At 43.0% G+C, this 19,224-nt stretch overlaps 1 protein-coding gene across 3 annotated transcripts in view; it reads right to left on the reverse strand.

Moving 5' to 3' along the window:
- CRADD (CASP2 and RIPK1 domain containing adaptor with death domain) overlaps positions 1–19,224 on the reverse strand; it is a 259,024-nt gene that overhangs the window by 212,787 nt on the left and 27,013 nt on the right. Inside the window, exon 1 of one of the 3 annotated variants that reach the window (XM_057556162.1) lies at positions 2,356–2,380. The exons of the other annotated variants lie outside the window; for them this stretch is intronic. The gene's annotated coding sequence lies outside the window, so the exon portion shown is untranslated. Of the gene's footprint in view, positions 1–2,355; positions 2,381–19,224 lie in introns of those variants that run through there. 3 annotated transcript variants of the gene reach the window in all.

Below are 19,224 nucleotides of genomic sequence, written 5' to 3' on the forward strand. Positions count from 1 at the left end.
ATGATAAACTTTCCTATATCTCTCCTTGCCATTTTTATAGATTCTATTAATGAAAGGAAAAGGCATGTAGAGTGAAGGCAGAAATGGCTGTGACAATGTCATTTTGCTTTTTCATTCTTCAAATGCCATCATACAATTTGTTTTCTTGTGCGAGCATTACACAAATACAATTGCTTTCAAGAATACTAAAACAGCATTTTATTGGATTTGAAGTATTGAAGGTACAGAATAAGTGTGGTAATATAGAACTCTTCCTAACACAAGTATCTTAGAAGTTAATAAATAAGTTGATTTCTAGGTTCTTGAGTATTTGAAAAGTAAAGTTGCAATTTGAGATTTTAAAAAGGAGATTACAACAAAAGAAAACTATAGCCCAATATTCCTTATGATTATAGATGCAAAAATGCAGGAAAGTATTTGACAAAATCCAACACGCTTTCATAAATTAAAAAAAAAAAATCTCCACAAACTAGGAATAGAAAGAAACTTTCTCAATCTGATAAAGGGCATATATGAAAAACCCACAGGTAACATCATACTTAATGGTGAAAGACTGAATGCTTTCTCCCTAAGACTAGGAACAAGACAAGGACGTTCACTTTTACCACTTATATTCAATACCATACTGCAGTGAATTAGGCAGTTAGGCAAGAAAAGAAATAAAAGGCACTAAGATGGGAAAGAAGTAAAACTGTCTCTATTTGCAGATGACATGAACTTGTATATAGAAAATCCTAAGGAAACCACTAAAAAAATACTACTAGAACTGAAAAACGAGTTTGGCAAGATTGTAAGATACAAAATCAGTACATAAGACCAACTGTATTTCTATACACTTGCAATGAGCAATGTGAAAATGAAATTAAGAAAACAATTCCATTTACAATAGCATCAAAAGGAATAAATACTCAGGAATAAATTTAAGAAAAAAAGTACAAAGTATATACACTGAAAATTACAAAATATTACTGAAAGAAACTAAAGAAGACAAACAAATGGAAAGACACTCCATGTTCGCTGATGGAAAGACGATATGGTTATGATGGCAGTACTCTTTCAATAGGTCCACAGATTCAATGCAATCCCTTTCAAAACCCTGGCTGGTTTCTTTGTAGAAATTGACAAGCTGACCCTAAAATTCATATGAAAATTCAAGAGATCCAGAATAGCCAAAACAATCTTGAAATAGAAGAATAACTCACAATTCCCAATTATAAAACTTAGTACAAAACTATAGTAAGCAGGATAGTGTGCTATTGGCACAAGGACAGACATATAGATCAACAGAATAGAATTGAGAGTCAGAAATAAATCCTCACATTTATAGTCAATTGATTTTCAGCAAGGGTGCCCAAGCAATTGGATGGAAGAAGAATAATTTTTTCAACAAATGGTACTGGGACAACTAGATATCTACATGGACAAAGTAAGACCTCTATCTCATACCATTTACAAAAATTAACTGAAAATGGATCAAAAACCTCTTAAGGGCTTCTCTGGTGGCGCAGTGGTTGAGAGTCTGCCTGCCAATGCAGGGGACACGGGTTCGAGCCCTGGTCTGGGAAGATCGCACGTGCCGCGGAGCAGCTGGGCCCCTGAGCCACAATTACTGAGCCTGCGCATCTGGAGCCTGTGCTCCGCAACAAGAGAGGCCGCGATAGTGAGAGGCCCGCACGCCGCGATGAAGAGTGGCCCCCGCTTGCCACAACTAGAGAAAGCCCTCGCACAGAAACGAAGACCCAACACAGCCATAAATAAATAAATAAATACTTTAAAAAAAAAAAAACCTCTTAAATGTAAGAGCTAAAACTATAAAACTTTTAGAAGAAAATGTAGGTGGAAATCTTCATGATCTTGGAGTAAGCAATGATTTCTTAGATATGACACCAAAGCACAGCAACAAAAGTAAAAATAAATTGAACTTCATCAGCATTTACAACTATTGTGCTTCATAGGACACTATCAAGAAAGTGGAAAGACAACTCAGAGAATGAGAGAAAATATTTGCAACTCATATACCTTATATAGCCAAAAGTAGAAACAACCCAAATGTCCATTAACTGCTGAATGGATAAATAAAATGTAGTATATTCATGCAATGGAATATTATTCAGCAATAAAAAGGAATGAAGTATTGATATATCCTATAACATGGATGAATCTTGCAAATATTCTAAGTGAAGAAGCCAGACACAAAGAGCTGTAGAACTGGATATTGTATGATTCCATTTATATGAAATGCCCAGAAGAGGCAAATCTACAGAGGCAATGCATAGATAAATGGTTGCCTAGGGATGGCAGGACTTAGTGTAGCCTGCAAAGGTTATGTCTGCATTCAACAGAGATCAGCCTTACCTTTAGAAGCCTTCAAGGAGTACATTGTTAAGACAAAATGGCAGCTGTGGGATAAATAAAAAGAGGTTCATTTTACTTTAAATACTCCCTAGGAAGACCTAAGCAATGATCTCAAGCTGGAAAGAGCCAAGCCTTAGAACGGTCTAAGAGCCAGGTTAAGTATTCACTGTGGTGTCTATTCTGCATCCCTCTCATTTCTACTGTCACTTTCATCAGGCGTTCTTCTCTTAGTTACTCAGCACCCTATATTTTAAGGGCTTTTCAAAAATAATAAAATAAGATTGCACCACTGGCTCTGTTAGTCTCATCACTGAGTGATTTCAGATGCAGGGTTTGGTGCCAGTGCAATTGAAGGCAGCAGAGCAACTGATCACCCGTGGGCCAAATAGTAATGATATGGCATTCTTTTTCATCAAGAAATTCTTAAGCTTCATAGGGCTGAATCCTGAATTTGACACTCTTGGCTAAACTTGGGACTTGGTTAAAGATTAAATAAGCAAACTTTTATTTCAATTGTATAAACCAAAAACTAAAATACAAGTGAAGACACACTAAGAAAGTGGAGATTTGGTTTTCTGTGACTGATGCTCTTTTTTTTAGCATCTGATTTTGCATGTGTGTGTGTGAGACATCAACAAAAAATAAATAAATAAGAGAACTGGTAAGCATACATGAGTCACAGAAAATGTTTAAAACCATTTGGCTCCCCTAGGAGATGGCCAGATCGTCGGTGAATGATTTAGCATGGGAAATAGCCAGTAAGAGCAAGAGTGATTGGTGAAGGGATCTGAACGAAACATCAGAGGTAGGGGGAAAAGTGGGACCTTCCGCTTGAGAGTCTTAAAAGATTACCTCAGGGGATTAGTGAAGGGTTGGGCTCCAACCTGCTTGTTCTAAAAGCAGCTCATAAGGTATAGATGAAAAGCACTGTAAAAAGCATCAGCCACTATGATTGCTAAGCCAAGGAGATCCTTTCAACAACAAACCTCTTGCTGGACCTGTTTCAGGTTCTATTTTTCATATGGAATCAAAAACAACTTTACATACTTAGTTTCTACTAAAGCTTTCCCCCTGCCCCTTGTTGATAGAATAGCTTGAGAGCCCTGTCAAGAATCTCCAACAATCTCTGATGCTTGCAACATTCATATGCTCTACACTGTTCTTTTATAAAACAACACCCTCCAGAGTTGTTTGGTGATCAGTACCTAGACACTGGTGACCACATCCCTGTATAGCATCTTTTTTTGTTTGTTTGTTTTTTAGAGAATTGACGTTTGCTCTTTTTTTATATATTTATATATTTATTTATTTAGGCTGCTCCGGGTCTTTTTTTTTTTTTCTTCGGTCGCACTGGGTTTTAGTTGCAGCAGGTGGGCTCCTTAGTTGCAACTCGCCAGCTCCTTAGCTGCGGCATGTGGGCTCCTTAGTTGCGGCATGCATGTGGGATCTAGTTCCCTGACCAGGGATCGAACCCGGGTCCCCTCCACTGGGAGCCCGGAATCTTATCCACTGCACCACCAGGGAAGTCCCCTGCTCCGGGTCTTAATTACGGCACGTGGGATCTTTAGTTGTGGCATGTGGGATCTTTTAGTTGCAGCATGCGGGCTTCTTAGTTGAGGCATGTGGACTCTTAGTTGTGGCGTGCATGTGGGATCTAGTTCTCCAACCAGGGATCGAACCCGGGCCCCCAGTGTTGGGAGCACAGTCTTACCCACTGGACCACCTGGGAAGTCCCTCCCTGAATAGCATCTTACGTGTCATCTTACGTGCTCACCTGGAGACACCATAAATACTGCTTGGTGCTGTTGATTATCCAGGCAGGAGTCAATATCCCAATTGAATTTCAAACTCTAAACAGCAAAGTCATCATGCCACTTTGAACTTATGTGGGCCTCCTTTCTAAAGAACTCAAATTGATTTAAAAAAATCTATCTAAATTAATTATGCCTCAAACCTCCCAGAAGACAATTAGTAGCTATCATTTGCTGAATGCTTCCTCTGTGGCAGGCATCCTTCTAAGCATTTATGTTGTATCACTTTGGGTAAATCATGTATTCTCTGTGAGCTTCAGTTCATCTGTAAAATGGGGAAAACACTGGAATCACAAATTCAGTTGCCCACAGGTAGCTAAGTAGAGGGAGCTAGGTGTAAGCACTTGAGCAATTATTAAGTGAGATATACCTGGCATTCTTGGTGGCTGAATCACTAACCTTGCCTCTTCTGTAGGCAGATCCTGCCTTCCCACTTAGAGCAGTAGGAAGTGTGAGACATGCTTTCCTAGACTCCCTTGCAGCTAGGATGTTGGCATATGAGCCAGTCTTGGTCACTTGTGAGCTCAGGGGGAATTCAGTTAGGGACTTTTTTTTTTAAGTTTTACCTTTACAAGAAAGGAGGACATGCTTTCCTCTTCTGGATATGTGTCTGCATGTGACATGTGCACCTTTTGGAGGCATTGGTAGGAAGGAGGGGAACATCACAGCTGACTTACTGAAGATGTCGGGGGAAAGGTGGAAAACATCAGTGGTGCGGGCAGCAGTCCTTGACAACATTTTTGTGCCACTGTATGAACCCTGGAGCTCCCCTACCTTAACTGAGGTAATACACCCTTACGTGAAGCTATTAGTTGGGTTTTCTATCAGTCACACTGAAATCATCCCCACCTCATCTTGACATAATACTGAGGGGCATTCCTCATCTAAAGAAGTCGGCTGCACTCAGTTCCTGCTGGTTGCTGCCAGATGAGGATTTTTCAAGAAGAGCTAGGAATCCAGATTTTTATATAAAACTCCAGATTTTAAAACGTTGGCTCAGATTAAAGGAATATGTGCAGGCCAAACAAAATACACGTGGAGGCCAAGTTCAGCCCATAGACTCACTATTTTCAACCCCTGATCTACCTCTGACAGTTGTTGTGAGAACTGAATTAACTATATTTAAAATAAGATCAGTAATAATAATAACAAACACTCACATAGCACTTAATATGATGGCCAGGCACCATTCTGCTTGCTTTACCAATCTAGTACTCATATGTAACCAGGTCTTGCAACAACCTTATGGGGAGATGTAACTGTTACTTCCACTTTACAGGTAAGGAAAGTACGGAAAAGAGAAGTTGAGTAATTTGCTCTGGTCACACAGTCATGATGAAGTAGAGCAGGAAGGTGAGCCTGGACCCAGGTAACCTGGCTCCAGATTTCACTACTCTTAATCAATACATTATGCTTGTGAAACATTCAGCACAAATTTCTGCCCGTAATTGATACTCAGTCCATGTAAGTTCCCTTCCCTCATCCCCTCCAATGCTTTGAAGCAATTTCAAGAATAGAATTAGGGATTTGGGGGACTTCCCTGGTGGTCCAGTGGCTAAGACTCTGTGCTCCCAATGCAGGGGGCCCAGGTTCGATCCCTGGTCAGGGAACTAGATCCCACGTGCCACAACTGAGTCCACATGCCACAACTAAAGATCCCGCATGCTGCAACTAAAGATCCCGCGTGCCACAACTAAGACCCAGCGCAGCCAAAATAAATAAATACATTTTAAAAGAGAAGAAAGAATTAGGGATTTTTCTGATGCTAAAGAGGACAGCTTGGCATTTTAGATATTAATGACAGTTGTCATTTCAGTTCGGTGCCTCAAGAGCTGCCGTAATATCCAGGCAGGTGATCAGTATGATAATAAATGAAATCTATATGGACTTGGCTGGAAGGTGGAACAGCTGTGATGACATTTGTGCTCAGCTTCTTGGCCACCAAACAACAGGGATGCTCTGAACATGGTGAAATGTTGTATCTTCAGAAGAGGCCACCAACCTCCCATGGTGACTGCCACACTCCCAACCAGGACTCCTAGGTAGTGTGCACTGGATGGGGGGATGGATAGATGATGGATTGGCTCCAAAGGTACACACATCTGCATATACAGGAGACAATGTTATTCTGACTCTTCCCTTAGAGCCAGTCCCAAGATAGATAGTCTCAAAGCTAAATCCATTTGGTGTAATTAACAACTGTAGTGCTTAATCATTTGTAACCAAACATTCCCTAAAAATGGGCTCTTAGAGAAATGATTCCATTGAGAGAAATGCAACTCCAAAAATATTCATAACAACATTGATGGGGGTGGGAGTGAGAGGAGTGTGGGAAAGCCATGCACCCAAATGTCCAGCAATATAAAGTATATTTTGGTACAACCATAGGGTTGACCATTAGATCACCATTAAAAACATTGCTTACAAAGGATGTGCAATAGAAAAATACTAATGAACCAATAATAAATGAGAAAAGGACATAAGTTGTTTATACAGCATATATCAAAATGCATCATTTAAATGAATTTTTCTTAAACAACAAAAAACACTGAAAATGACCCATATACTACACGTTAATAGACAAACCAACAAATATTTACTGATTACCTACTAAGTACTGTAGATGCAAAGTAATGACAAGAAACAAAAAAATTACTTCCTGTTTCCAAGAGCTTTCAAAATAATTAAGGAGATGAGATGCTCTCTAATAATTACATCGTAAAGAAATTAGGTGGTAGACGTAGAGAACAAACGTATGGACACCAATGGGGGAAAGCGGCAGGGGCGTGGGGATGGTGGTGTGATGAATTGGGCGATTGGGATTGACGTGTATACACTGATGTGTATAAAATTGATGACTGGGCTTCCCTGGTGGCGCAGTGGTTGAGAATCTGCCTGCTAATGCAGGGGACACGGGTTCGAGCCCTGGTCTGGGAAGATCCCACATGCCACGGAGCAGCTGGGCCCGTGAGCCACAATTGCTGAGCCTGCGCGTCTGGAGCCTGTGCCCCGCGACGGGAGGGGCCGCGATAGAGAAAGGCCCGCGCACCGCGATGAAGAGCGGTCCCCGCACCGCGATGAAGAGTGGCCCCCGCTTGCCGCAACTGGAGAAAGCCCTCGCACGAACCGAAGACCCAACACAGCCAAAAATAAATAAATAAATAAATAAATAAATAAAATCAAGTAAAACTTTAAAAAAAAAAAAAAAAAAAAAAAAAAAAAATTGATGACTAATAAGAACCTGCTGTATAAAAAAATAAATAAAATTAAAAAAAAGAAATTAGGTGGTAATTGGAATATGAACAATATATAACAGTTGCTATAATACTCAGAGGAGAGAAAGATGACCTCTGGCTGTGGTGATCCAGGCAGGCTGTGAAGAGGAGTGGGAGCTGAACGAGATTTCGGGATTATCGGGATTTCAGGAAACCAAAGGGCATTCCAGGCAGGAAGGGATGCAGAGTCTGTACTGATGCAGGTATGGAAACACGCAAGTTATGTTTAATGTGATGTAGGGGAAAGAACTTAGGCCCTGAGCTGGAACCCTGGCTCTGTGATTTCTCCTGAATGACTTATGTTAACCTCTGAGGTCATAGGTTTTCCAACAATAATGCATCTTATAGGATCTTCGTGTGGATTAAACAAGATCATTTGTATAAGATGCCTGGTCCATTAACTTGTTAAATGTTCATTTTTTTGATATCTCTTTCTCTTTCTCTTCAGCTGTCTTTGTTCATTCATTCATTCAGTCAGTCAGTCACTTAGTCATCCATTCACGCATTCATTTGGCACGGGTTGAGCACCCATCTTGTACCAGCACTGGGCTGGTTATTGTCTGTCTGTTCCCATCCAGTTCCACTCCACACTCATCCCTGCCCTGTGCTGTGCCCCAGGAGCCTGACAACCGTGGACCACATCACCCAGCCTCCCTTGCCCTCTAGCTTCCAGTTGGAAACACTGGCAGGAAATCTGAGGGCAGGAGGAGAAAGAAGTTGGGCAATTTACCCCGTGCTCCACTTCCTCCCTGTCTTGTCTTGGGGGTGGTGGGTAGCCCCTCTTCCTTAGCACAGCTCCCAGCTCGTGTGGGACCCAGCTCCCTCCTCCTGCCCCTTCACACCTGGTGGGGGATGACAACCCCCGGGGCCCTCACCATGTCTTGTGGGTTCCCTTCACGCTGTACATGGTCTCTTTGTTCAGTTCCCTTCAGTTAAACTCTTCTGCACCTGCTGCTCACTGGGGCTCTGACATACATGATGAAGAAGGCAGACAAGTCCTCGCCTCCTACGTTCTGATAAACAACTGCATAAACAAAATAGCCACAGGTACTAAGAAGAAAATAAGGTAATGTGATAAAGAATGGTTGGGAGAGGCTACTTGAGGGGGATGACATTTAAACAGAGACCTAAAGGCTGAGGGGGAGCCAGCAATCCAAAGATCTGGGAGACCCCTGTTTCAGGCAGAAGTGCATATGTAAGAGTGTTAAGGTGACGACAAGCATGGGGTGTTGGAATAATAAAAAGAGGCCAGTGGGGCTGGAAATTGGTGACCTGGGGGGTGAGTGGTGGGAGGATGGTCAGAGAGGCAGGAGGGGCCAGTCAGTGCTGGGCGTGGTGGGCCGTGGAAAGGGATCTGGACTTAAAGACTAAGTATATTAGGAAGTCTTTGAAGGGCTGCAGGTTGGGCAGTAATTTGAGCCATGTTTTGAATCTACAGTCTTCTACTGTGTGGGCAATGGATTGTACATCAGGAAAGAGTGGGAGGTTATTGCTATGGTCCAGGCCAGAGTTGCTGGTGGCTTGAACTAGAGTGTTGGCAATGGCAGTGGAGAGATGTGAATGGACTTGAGATCCTTTTACACTACGATCCTGAGGTATCATAATACTTTAGTTTTTCCCAACCAGTGTCCTAGATCCTTGGAGGATGGTGAGCACACTATATATTTTTTATTAATTTGTATTTTCATTTTAATGATTATATATTTCAAAATTAGATGAACATACCCTGGATCATCTGCATGCCCACCTTATAACAGAGTAGAATTATCACATAATTTCAGTGGCGCCATTTCATTTGGATTCTAAGACCTCCACAGCACCAAATGATTGCCTACAATGACAGCATTTAACATAATGTGATGATTTTATTAACACATAACACACACACACAGAAAAGTACACCACGCCTAAGTACATAACTCAGTACATTTTCACAAACTGAACGTCTCCATAACCAGCACACAGTTTAAGAACCTAACACTCCAGGAACCCCTCGGGCACCTTCTCCAAGCCACTCCCCACCCCACGCCCAGTGTAACTATCATCCTGATTTCTAACACCATAATTTAGTTTTGCTTGTTTTTGAACTTTACATGAATGCAGAGATGAGAGTTATGTAAGTGGGATGAGGCAGACCTCTGAAACGCCCATCATGGTGTGTTGCAAAGAATGGGATTCCCACCAGGGACGGGCCCTCAGTTTCAGTTCATGCTTCCTGGGCATTGTGACGAAGATCTGACCTCAGAGACTAGAACCCAAATTATCCCCAAGGCGTGAAGCAACCTCATTAGCCTGGATCCCCATCAATGGACACGGCCCAGCAAGGTCACATCAGTAGTGCTGTCTATGTATTAGAATGTCTGTTTAGCATAGCCGTGGCTGTCATGCAGTGTAATCTTTTCCCACACCTTCGATGAGTCATGAGATGTTACGAGTAAAATGGTGATGTCTTGACTTTTGCCCTTGCTTTCCCAGGCTGCACTCCAGCAGCTTTCCCAGGTCCAGACCAAAAGGTGTTTTCATTAACCCAGATGAAAAGTCCAGCTGAATCTGCCTCTAGTCACATGTAGGCCCCCACTCCTGCTCCCCCTGTCCTTCATTACACTGCCAGGGTCAAAACAGGGAAGCAGGCAAGATTTGGTTTTGATGCACTCTTTTGCTCATTCCAATTCTGGCCCCTCCCATTAACTCCAGTGACCTCATGCCTCCCACTGGCCCCAGAGTCCCTCACCGGAAGCACGCACAGCCCTACCCATCATAACATAGCCCTCCCGCCTCCCATTCTCTCCCAATTCTGCTTTCTGCTATGTGACAATGCGTGGCATCAGCTTAATCCAAGGAATGCCCATGATGGTTTAGTAGAAAGAGCGCTGCATTTGAGAGTTAAGAGGCCTGGTTCTAGTTCTAACAAACATTACATCAGTTAGGATAGTTAATTAGCTGAAAGTGGTAGAATTCAACTTAAGCAAAAAACAAACAAAAAATCCAGTATTGAACGAGTTCCTTCGGGGGTCAGTGATCAGATACAGCTATATCAGGGTCTCCAACAACATCATTAAGACAGACTCACTCTCTCCACATCTTGGCACTGCTTTCCTTGGCTCTCCGCCCACAGTCCTATCCTCCCAGCAACCCCAAGGGAGCACATGAACTTCTCTATTCCAAGGTCCTGAAATCAAGTCTCGTTAGCTTTGATTGGCCTCCTGGGAACACATGTCCTGATGCTCTGGTTGGTGAGGCCCAGCTCACTTGCTCATGGTGGATTTGGGGGTAAAGTCAGCACCACCCAAAATGCTAGAAGTGAGAGTGGGAAGGGCTGGTTCCCCAGAAGGACTGAGGCCGGCCACAGCCACATGCGTCCTCTTCAGTCATTAATTAATCACAAGAGCTTGACAAATCTTTCCACCTCTGGGACTGGTTTCTCAACTGCAAAAAGAGAGGGATGGACCCTACAGCTTCTAAGATCCCTTCTACTTTAACACTTTATGATTCCACCTAATTTCTCATGGGCATGCTACGTAGTATTTTTACCTCTTAGAGAATAATTTCTTAATCCAATTAAAATGGGCACAGCAGAGACTTAACCACTGATGTGATAAGCCATTTGGAAGGGGCAAGCCCCACCATAGTGCAGGCCTTCCCCATCCTCTCTGCAAGATCCCTGCCCAGTGACCCTGTAAAGAAACAAGCCAGAGAGGCTGGTGCCAATGGAGAGAGAGGGATGAAATAGGAACCAGCCATTCATTGATTAATTCAACCAGCAATTATTATGCACTTCCTGTATCTCAAGCACTGTACTAGGCTCTGGGAATGAACATGAGCAAGGCACAGCCCCTGTTCTCTAAGACACCAGTCTTGAGGTGGGCACAGACAAGCAAACCACTGATTGACAGTTCAGAAGGTCAAGGGCTGTGGCAGGATAGTAAGGTGGCTCAGATGACGGGCAAGTAACCCATTAGGAGACAGATAGGGTTTAGGGCCTGAGGAGCTGAGAGAATAATCAGGGACATTGTTTCTAAGGAGATCCTGAATAGGGCCTGGAAGGCGAAAGAGAAGAATTTAGCCAGTTGAGAAAGGCATTCACAATGCAGCAAGTTGGGGCAGTCTTGGAGCGTTGCAGTTTGTTGCAAGTGGCTGCCGTTGTGGAGTTTAAATGGGGCAGTGGCAAGAGGTAAGGCCAGGCTTCATTGTAGGGAACTGGAGTACCAAACCAAGAAGGTGGATTTTTATCATGGAGGCACTGAGGAGCCGCTGAAGGATTTTAAGCAGGAGGGTAACACAATATCTCTCATTTTTACAAAGGATCTACCAGTATCATGTGGGGTCAGGGAGACATAAGACCAGTTGTCTTCAAGAAGTCTGTGATCATACCATCATAATGATAGAGGAAGGACTTCATGCCCAGTATCTGACCGCTTGCTTCTGTAGTTTTTGTGTTATGTATGTCTGTTAATTCACACTTTACCTTGTTCCACGTAAAGCTCGCTCTTCAGAAAAATGCCTGCACCTGGGACAAAGACTTATAAAAAGCCCATCCCTGGTCCAAAAATGCTTACAGGTGATCTGTAAGTCTCTGCTGAAAATCTGACCACACCTCACACCTGATTATAAAACAACTCAAGATCTCTGCAGCCCCCAAATATTATAACAAGGATTTAACAATCCATCAGCATTCAAGGGGCAAACCTGGGACCCTCTGCTGGCTGCTCAAGGAGCCTTATAGGTCTGCCTCCTGCAGAAGGGAGAAAGCTCTATATTCCTCAGAAAATTGCTGTGCACAAAGGAAATCATGGTTCCCTGCACACCCAGGCTTGAGAGGAGATTATTCCTAATGGCATAAATCCTCAGACCATCACGTGTCTGGAAGAAAAGCAGAGATGCATCTGAATGCCAGAGCTGCCTTAGACCAAAGAGAAACAAGGAAGAGTACTAATTGAGCTGTGAAAACAACATCTACCCAATCAACCTAAAACCTGGTCTGGAGAACAGGTGGCTTCCCAAATCTGTCATGAATTAATGAATAACTGAAAAAATGGCTGATTTCCATAGAAGTCTGACATTCTCAGTCCACTACAAGGACAGTCAATTCTTAATCATGCGGGATAACAGGGACCTTTGCCAAACATCCTGCAGGATGAGGAATAATTTTTTTAATTTATATTTGGCTTGGAAGCGCATTCCATTTTTTTTTTTTTTTTGTACTAGCTTTAACTTTCAAGCTCTGTTTCACTGAAGATTAAGTAGCAATGACAGTGACCATGACAATCTCTCCTTAGAGTCTGTCACAATTTTCAAAGCTTATTTATATCCACTGTCTCATTTGAGCCTCTCAATAACCCAACTCAGTGACTTGATTAGCAAATGCCTATGTTACAGATGGAGGCACTGAGGCTCAGAGACGCTCCACAGCTACGAAAGCGGCCGAGCTAGGTCTTGAACCCAGGCTTCTAACTTGAATCCAGGATTTTTTTTAGGAGGGGGTGAAAGAAGCCAAAACAAAACAAAAAACTGGGTTGCAAAAAAAAGTGTTGACTGCGGAAGCTTTACATGAGGATGAGAAATTAGTAACAAAGAGGCCATTTTTCATGTGGACTCAAAATGTGAGTTCTCGGGGGTTTTTTTTCTATTTGTACAAGAGCTTTGTTGTTTTAAAAGGCCCTTTCTTCTCATTCAGAATGAGAAAATACCTTCTGACAGCCATGCAATTAGCAGGGCCTTCAGATATTGATTTCCTCTGTTCTCGGCATTACCCTTTTTCATAGGGCTCCACACAGGCTCCTGACAGAAAGGAAAGCTGGAATTTCTGAATTGGCCTCTGAAGTAATTTAGCTGTTTCCCATCACCATCTCTCAGCTGCATTCCCAAGGCTTCTTCCTCCCTCCTCAGCCACATCTAAGGGCGATTGCTAGGCAGGGATTCTAAGGCAGGGATTTTAGAAAGGGGAGGGGGAGGGGAAAAGGGGCTGGGAACATGCAAGGAGAGAGGAATGAAAAGAAAGAAAATCAATCCCCAGATGGAAATCCAACAAATGCTTGCGTAAAAGTTACATTTCCCCTTGAAGAAAGGAGAGGGGTTGGAGCATAAAACAGAAATTACCAATGATACTATTACCATGATTCCTTCACTCATTCCACAAACATTTACTGAGATCCATCTGGTACCAGGGACTTTCATAGGCTCTGAGAATGTACACAATTGGCAAACACCAATATAATCCCTACCTTTATTGAGGCTACAGTGTTCCCCAGGAAGCTGACTCTGAGACAGATTAGAATGCATACATCATATTACAGAGTGCTCTTAGGATTAACACCCATGGAGAGAAGGAAAGTAAGCAGGAGTGAGCCCAGAATGCAGTCAAAATATGAAACAGTCTCAAGAGAAGCCTGGGCCAGCCCTACACAGGGTTCTAAAGAGGAATGACCTTTCAGAGCTGTTCCCAGGTGAGTGAGAGGTCAGGCCTTCACACCCCCATGTAGATCCATCATTGAAAGGGGGTGGGGCCTTGGGATGGGGCAGCTCTCTTCAGCTGAGGCAAGGCCAAGGGGGTCACACTTCCATCAGTGGAGGCAATAATAGCCTTAAATCCTGAAGGTGGATCTGAGTGGCTCATCAGAGCCTCCAGCACATAAGGTCTGGTAGAGGGGGCAGCACCCATAACATAATCACAGAAAAATGTATAATGCACTGTGACTGGTGCTACAAAGGAGAGGTACATGGTACCTTGAGAAAGTGCAACCAAGATTAAAAGGAGGGGTTGGGTTTCAGGCATGGGAAGCACATCTGCAAAGCCCTGGATTGGGAGGGCATGGGAAGGGAAATAGGTTGGAGAGCTTCTCTGAAGGGAAAATGGTTGAGCGCTCACCACACGCCAGGTACATGTTGGGCACTTTTGATACATCCTCTAGTTCACTTCACAACAACCCCATGAGGTAGGTATTGTTCCCAGGTCCTTCTAGCATCTCTTGAGATCAAAGAACAATATTCCCTGGAAACGTGTGAAGCCAGAAGTGACAGGCCCGATGGTCACGGAGTCAAAAGCACAACCAATTGATGGGGGCTGAGATCAAACTAGCCAGTTCTCTGAGCAGAGAGAGGAGTCATAAGGAAAGCAGAGACGCAAGCTGAACTAGGACTCCTTTGTGGAATGTGAAAAAGGAAAGCAATCAATATAAACTGAAGACCAAAGCAAGGTTTACTAAATTTACACATAATAGCATTGACCATTATAAAAAAATTCAATACAATTTTAGATTTGATTTACTCCTACATTCATTTAGCAATGCTGCATTCTGGAAACTGCAGAAAATCAAGTAAACTGTGCTGAAACATAGAATAATATGACTCTCAAGGCAACTAATAATACATTGTAATGAAAGAGGATTTTAAAAAATATTTTTTGGTAAAAAATTATGTAGCTGATTTCTATATCTGATGGGTGCAAAATCTGTTGAAATAAGGCAATCTGCAACACAAAAATCATACTGTGACAATTTCTGTTTTTTCATTGGAAAAGCTATGTATATGTAAGCAAAATTTGCATAGCAGAAGTCCCCACTTGAGTCTTTGCTGTGTCTACTGCAGAGCTATGGTAATATCAGCCAGAAGTGCATGTCTTGGTGGGTCAGGGGGGGATTAGAGAGCCTCCCTGGAGAGAATTCATCCCAAACTAAGGCAGTGGGAGCCTGGAAATCTGTGATTTAAGAAGACAGGATTGAGAAAACCTGTTTTGGTGTCAGACCTGGGTTTGAGTCACTTCCTAGCTATGTGACTTCAACCAAATTACTAAACCCCTGCTAAGCCTCAGTTTTCTTGTCCATAAAATGGGCTGTGAGAACCCCTGTGAAGTTTTGAAAGTTGAGCAATTCTCAACATTTAGAAATGGAACACCAAGCATGGGTATTAATGTGAGAAAGTTCTCTTAGTGCTACTAAAAGAATAGTCCTCAGGCTCACAGCAGCACCGTGCAGCTTTGTTAGAAATGCAAATTATCAGGCTCCATCCCACACCAGTCCTGCTGACTCAGAATCTCTGGAGGTGGGAGCCCAGAAAACTGGGTTTGAGCAATTCTCCAGGCAGAGTGACCAAGCGTCCAAGTTTGCCCCAGGCAGGGGAGCGTCCGTCAAAGAGGAACTACCAGTGTTAAAACTGCAGAGTCCAGGGTGATCTGAGATGGATTGGTTACTCTAACTCCACGTGATTCTCATGTGTGCTAAAGTCTGAAAACCACTGCTATTGTATATGCGTACACCATATGTACGCATATTTTAAAATTAATATAATATAGTGGACAACACACGAAGATTTCAGTGAAGATTTCCACAAATCCCTCGGGGACGGCTATGAATTACCGCTTTAAGGTAAGCCAATATGTATTCAGCATCCTTTACAGGTCAAAAGTTTGGACGGATGCCCTTTGTTTTACCTCTGTGATCATACAGCATCCTCAGGGAGGTAGGTATTTTAATCCTCACCTAGAAAAGTGAGATTTAGGGACTTCCCTTGTGGTCCAGTACTTAAGAATCCACCTTCCAGTGCAGGGGATGCGGGTTCGATCCCTGGTCGGGGAACTAAGATCCCACATGCAGCGGGGCAACTAAGCCCATGTGCCCCAACAAAGAGCCTGTGCACGCTGCAACGAAGGATCCTGCGTGCCACAACTAAGACCCGACGTAGCCAAAAAAATAAATAAAATTTTTTAAATAAATAAATAATAAAGACCACCGTAGTCCAAAGAAAAAAGAAAGAAAGAAAAGAAAAGAAAATAGATTTAAAGAAGTTAGTAACCTGCCTATAGGATCACCAGTAAGCCCAAGGGCTTGGGGTTCAAGGATGTCACTTTCTAGAGCCTGTGTTGGTTCCATTAAGCCCATGTTTCCTCAAAAGTGGAATGCAACTTACCAGGGAAGGAGAGATGATTTAATGTGTTAGGGGAGATGATTGTAGAAGGTAGACAGGGCAGCATTAAATAAGACATCACATTGTGAGAAATAATGCTAAAAATTGCTGATGCTCATATAACCCTTACTATGTGTGTGCCAGGCACTGTTATAAGAGTTCTATCCTCAGTTCTACAGATGAGAAAACTGAGGCACCAAGGTCATACAGTTAGCAGGTAATGTGGCCCTGAAATTAGAACCCAGGCACCTTGACACGGAGTCCACTACTGAGCTATTTGCCTCTTCCTTTATAATTCTCTTTCAATTCCACGAAGGAAGTTCAGGTTTAGAGCTGACTCGTCTTTTTCATCTTTCCAATATTTGCTAGTTTCTCTCTAACTAGAGAGCAAACTTCAGGTTCAGAACTCCCTGTTTGGCTGACATTGTATTTGTTCCTATTGGATACCATCTATGTATGGTAAATAATATTGGACTTCCACTCAGGCAGAGACATAAAGTTCCTTTTACTTAAGGGAAAAGTGAGTTACTGAAAGGAAAAATTTAAGTTGATAATAATAACAGAGAATTGTGAAGGTGATACCCGGTGGTGTGTGTGGTACTAGGATGGAGGGAAAAGATGAGAAGGAGGTGGACGAGTGATTGTATTTGGGGTGGTACTGCATTTCGGCACGATGCTCCCACTGGTCTCCATTCTCAAGCTTTTTGGGTTCTCTGAGTTCTCCTGCTATTTTAAAGAACCATGAACTGCTGACAGGAAGGTAGTCAGCATTCTTTAGAAAATACTTTCCCATTTCACTACTGGTTCTCCCTCTTTCCTTCTGCTCAAACTTTCAAGCCTCTTTCAGATTTTTCTCACAGGGACCCTGATGCAGGAACCAGGATCTCTGCACTGGAAAAGTATGGCAGCAGAGTCTTCTGCTGTTCATTTTTAGTTCTCTCTCTTTCCTGGGTACATTGGGAAACTACACCTCCCGGCCTCCGTATAATTAGGTGTGTCTGTGAGACCTGGTTCTGGCCAATGAGCTGTGAAGAGAAGTGATGGGCAGCATTTGAGAGGGAGGGTCTCTTCCTCTGCTGCAGCAGCCTGGGAGCTCCATGGTAGAGTTACCAGATGCAAGCAGACTGGGTCCCTGAGCTCCCACTTGGAAAGAAGCTACCCCAGAGATTCAACAGACCTACAGTAGATTTGGGTGGGTGAGAAATAAACTTTATATGTGATACCACTGAGATAGCAGAGGTTGGTTTGTTACCACACTTGACCTAGCCTTTCCTGGCCAATACAAGCACATCTCATCAAGATATTATGTATTACATTAGAAAGCACTTTCCACTATTGGGAGAGTATTTTTCTCTAGAGTATAAAGGAAATTCCTAAAATGTTCAAGAGGATTTTGCAAACAGGGATTACTTGAAACTGTAGGACTTGAGCCTTCAACAAATGGTCCCAACACATTGGGACCTCAGGCAGGATTGGGGGGTGAGGGATGTGGAGGATACAAAGGGAAGTTGAAAGAATGTTGCAAATTCTATTTTTAAGAAGATATCCCTTTCCCAGAGCCAGCCAGCCTTCAGCTTCGAGGTTGATAGAAGCGCTCAGCATGATGCTGGTAGATAAATGTGGGAGTGGCTATCCTCCTCTGAAACCAAGGGTGAAAATCATTTGCTTCTCTGGGAAGGTTCCTGTTTGTTTCTGTTGTCAGAATTAACCCTGCGGCCTTTCACAGAACCAAAGAAGACACTTCTCCTGTGTGTGTGAGTATATTTTCTTACTGTTGTTGTCGTTTTAAAAATCATGTAGAAAACTCTTACCCAAGGCTCTATCTACTTGAGCCTTCTGCATTATTAAAAGAAGTAGCATGATTATGAGAAACTATATATGCAAATGTCTTTATTTTATAAAAACGAGGCTCCAGACTGGCTCAATGATTTTGCATGTTCTCAAACACATACCCAGCAGGTGACACTTAATGCTAACAATAGCCACCATCTAAAGAGCACCCTCTGTACTGAACACTATGCCTGCCCTTTGGAGGCTCCTCCCAACAAGGTGCATATTGATATTGTTCTCAATTCAGACATGAAAGAAGGTCCAGCACCTTGTATAAGTCACACAGCTAATGAGTGCCAGAGGCAGGATTCAAACCCAGGCCTATCTGACTCCAAAGGCTATGCTCTTCGTGAAATCACAGGCGTGGCCGTGGCTCTCTTTCAGAGGAGGAAAGGACGCAGGGAGGCTAGGCTGTTTGCTGAACATCCCCTGTGAGATCAGTGAAGCGGCCTGGCAGCATCAATAGTTCATTAAGAACTTTTATGCTGGGAACATATTTATTTTTAAAACTGCTTAATATGCTACTTCTGGGACAGAGAGAGTTGGTGATGACTTCCTTTGCCACTCAGAGCCCTAAGTGATTTGAATGGCTGCTGCCAGTCCAATCCTAGTGCCCAATGAAACCAAACTGTGGCCCCACCGCAGTGCCTGGCATGTCCCCAGACACCCTTGGAGAAGCGCTAGGGCAGGAGGCTTAACTGCAAATGTCTGAGGATGGGAACATCATAATAGCTAATATACCCATGTTAATTCATTTAATCCTCAAAACAGCCCTGCAAAGGGACCCTCTCAGAATCAGAGAGGTTAGGAACTTGCCCGAGGTTACACAGTAAAAGGGGCTGAGCTTTAAGCCAGGCAGGCCAGCTTTAAAACCGGCACTTAATCACCACATGATATATAAAAGGAGATTGGGATCCTTAAAGGCTGGGTCTAGGCCTCACCGTGCCACTAACCAGCTTCACATCCTTGAGCAAATCACATACTCTTCTTAGGTCTTATTTTCTTCAATTGTGACCAAGGGGCTTCATAGGAGTCTATTATGATGATTGTCCCAC

The sequence above is a fragment of the Balaenoptera acutorostrata genome, chromosome 11, assembly GCF_949987535.1.
Source record: "Balaenoptera acutorostrata chromosome 11, mBalAcu1.1, whole genome shotgun sequence".
NCBI lineage: Eukaryota > Metazoa > Chordata > Mammalia > Artiodactyla > Balaenopteridae > Balaenoptera > Balaenoptera acutorostrata.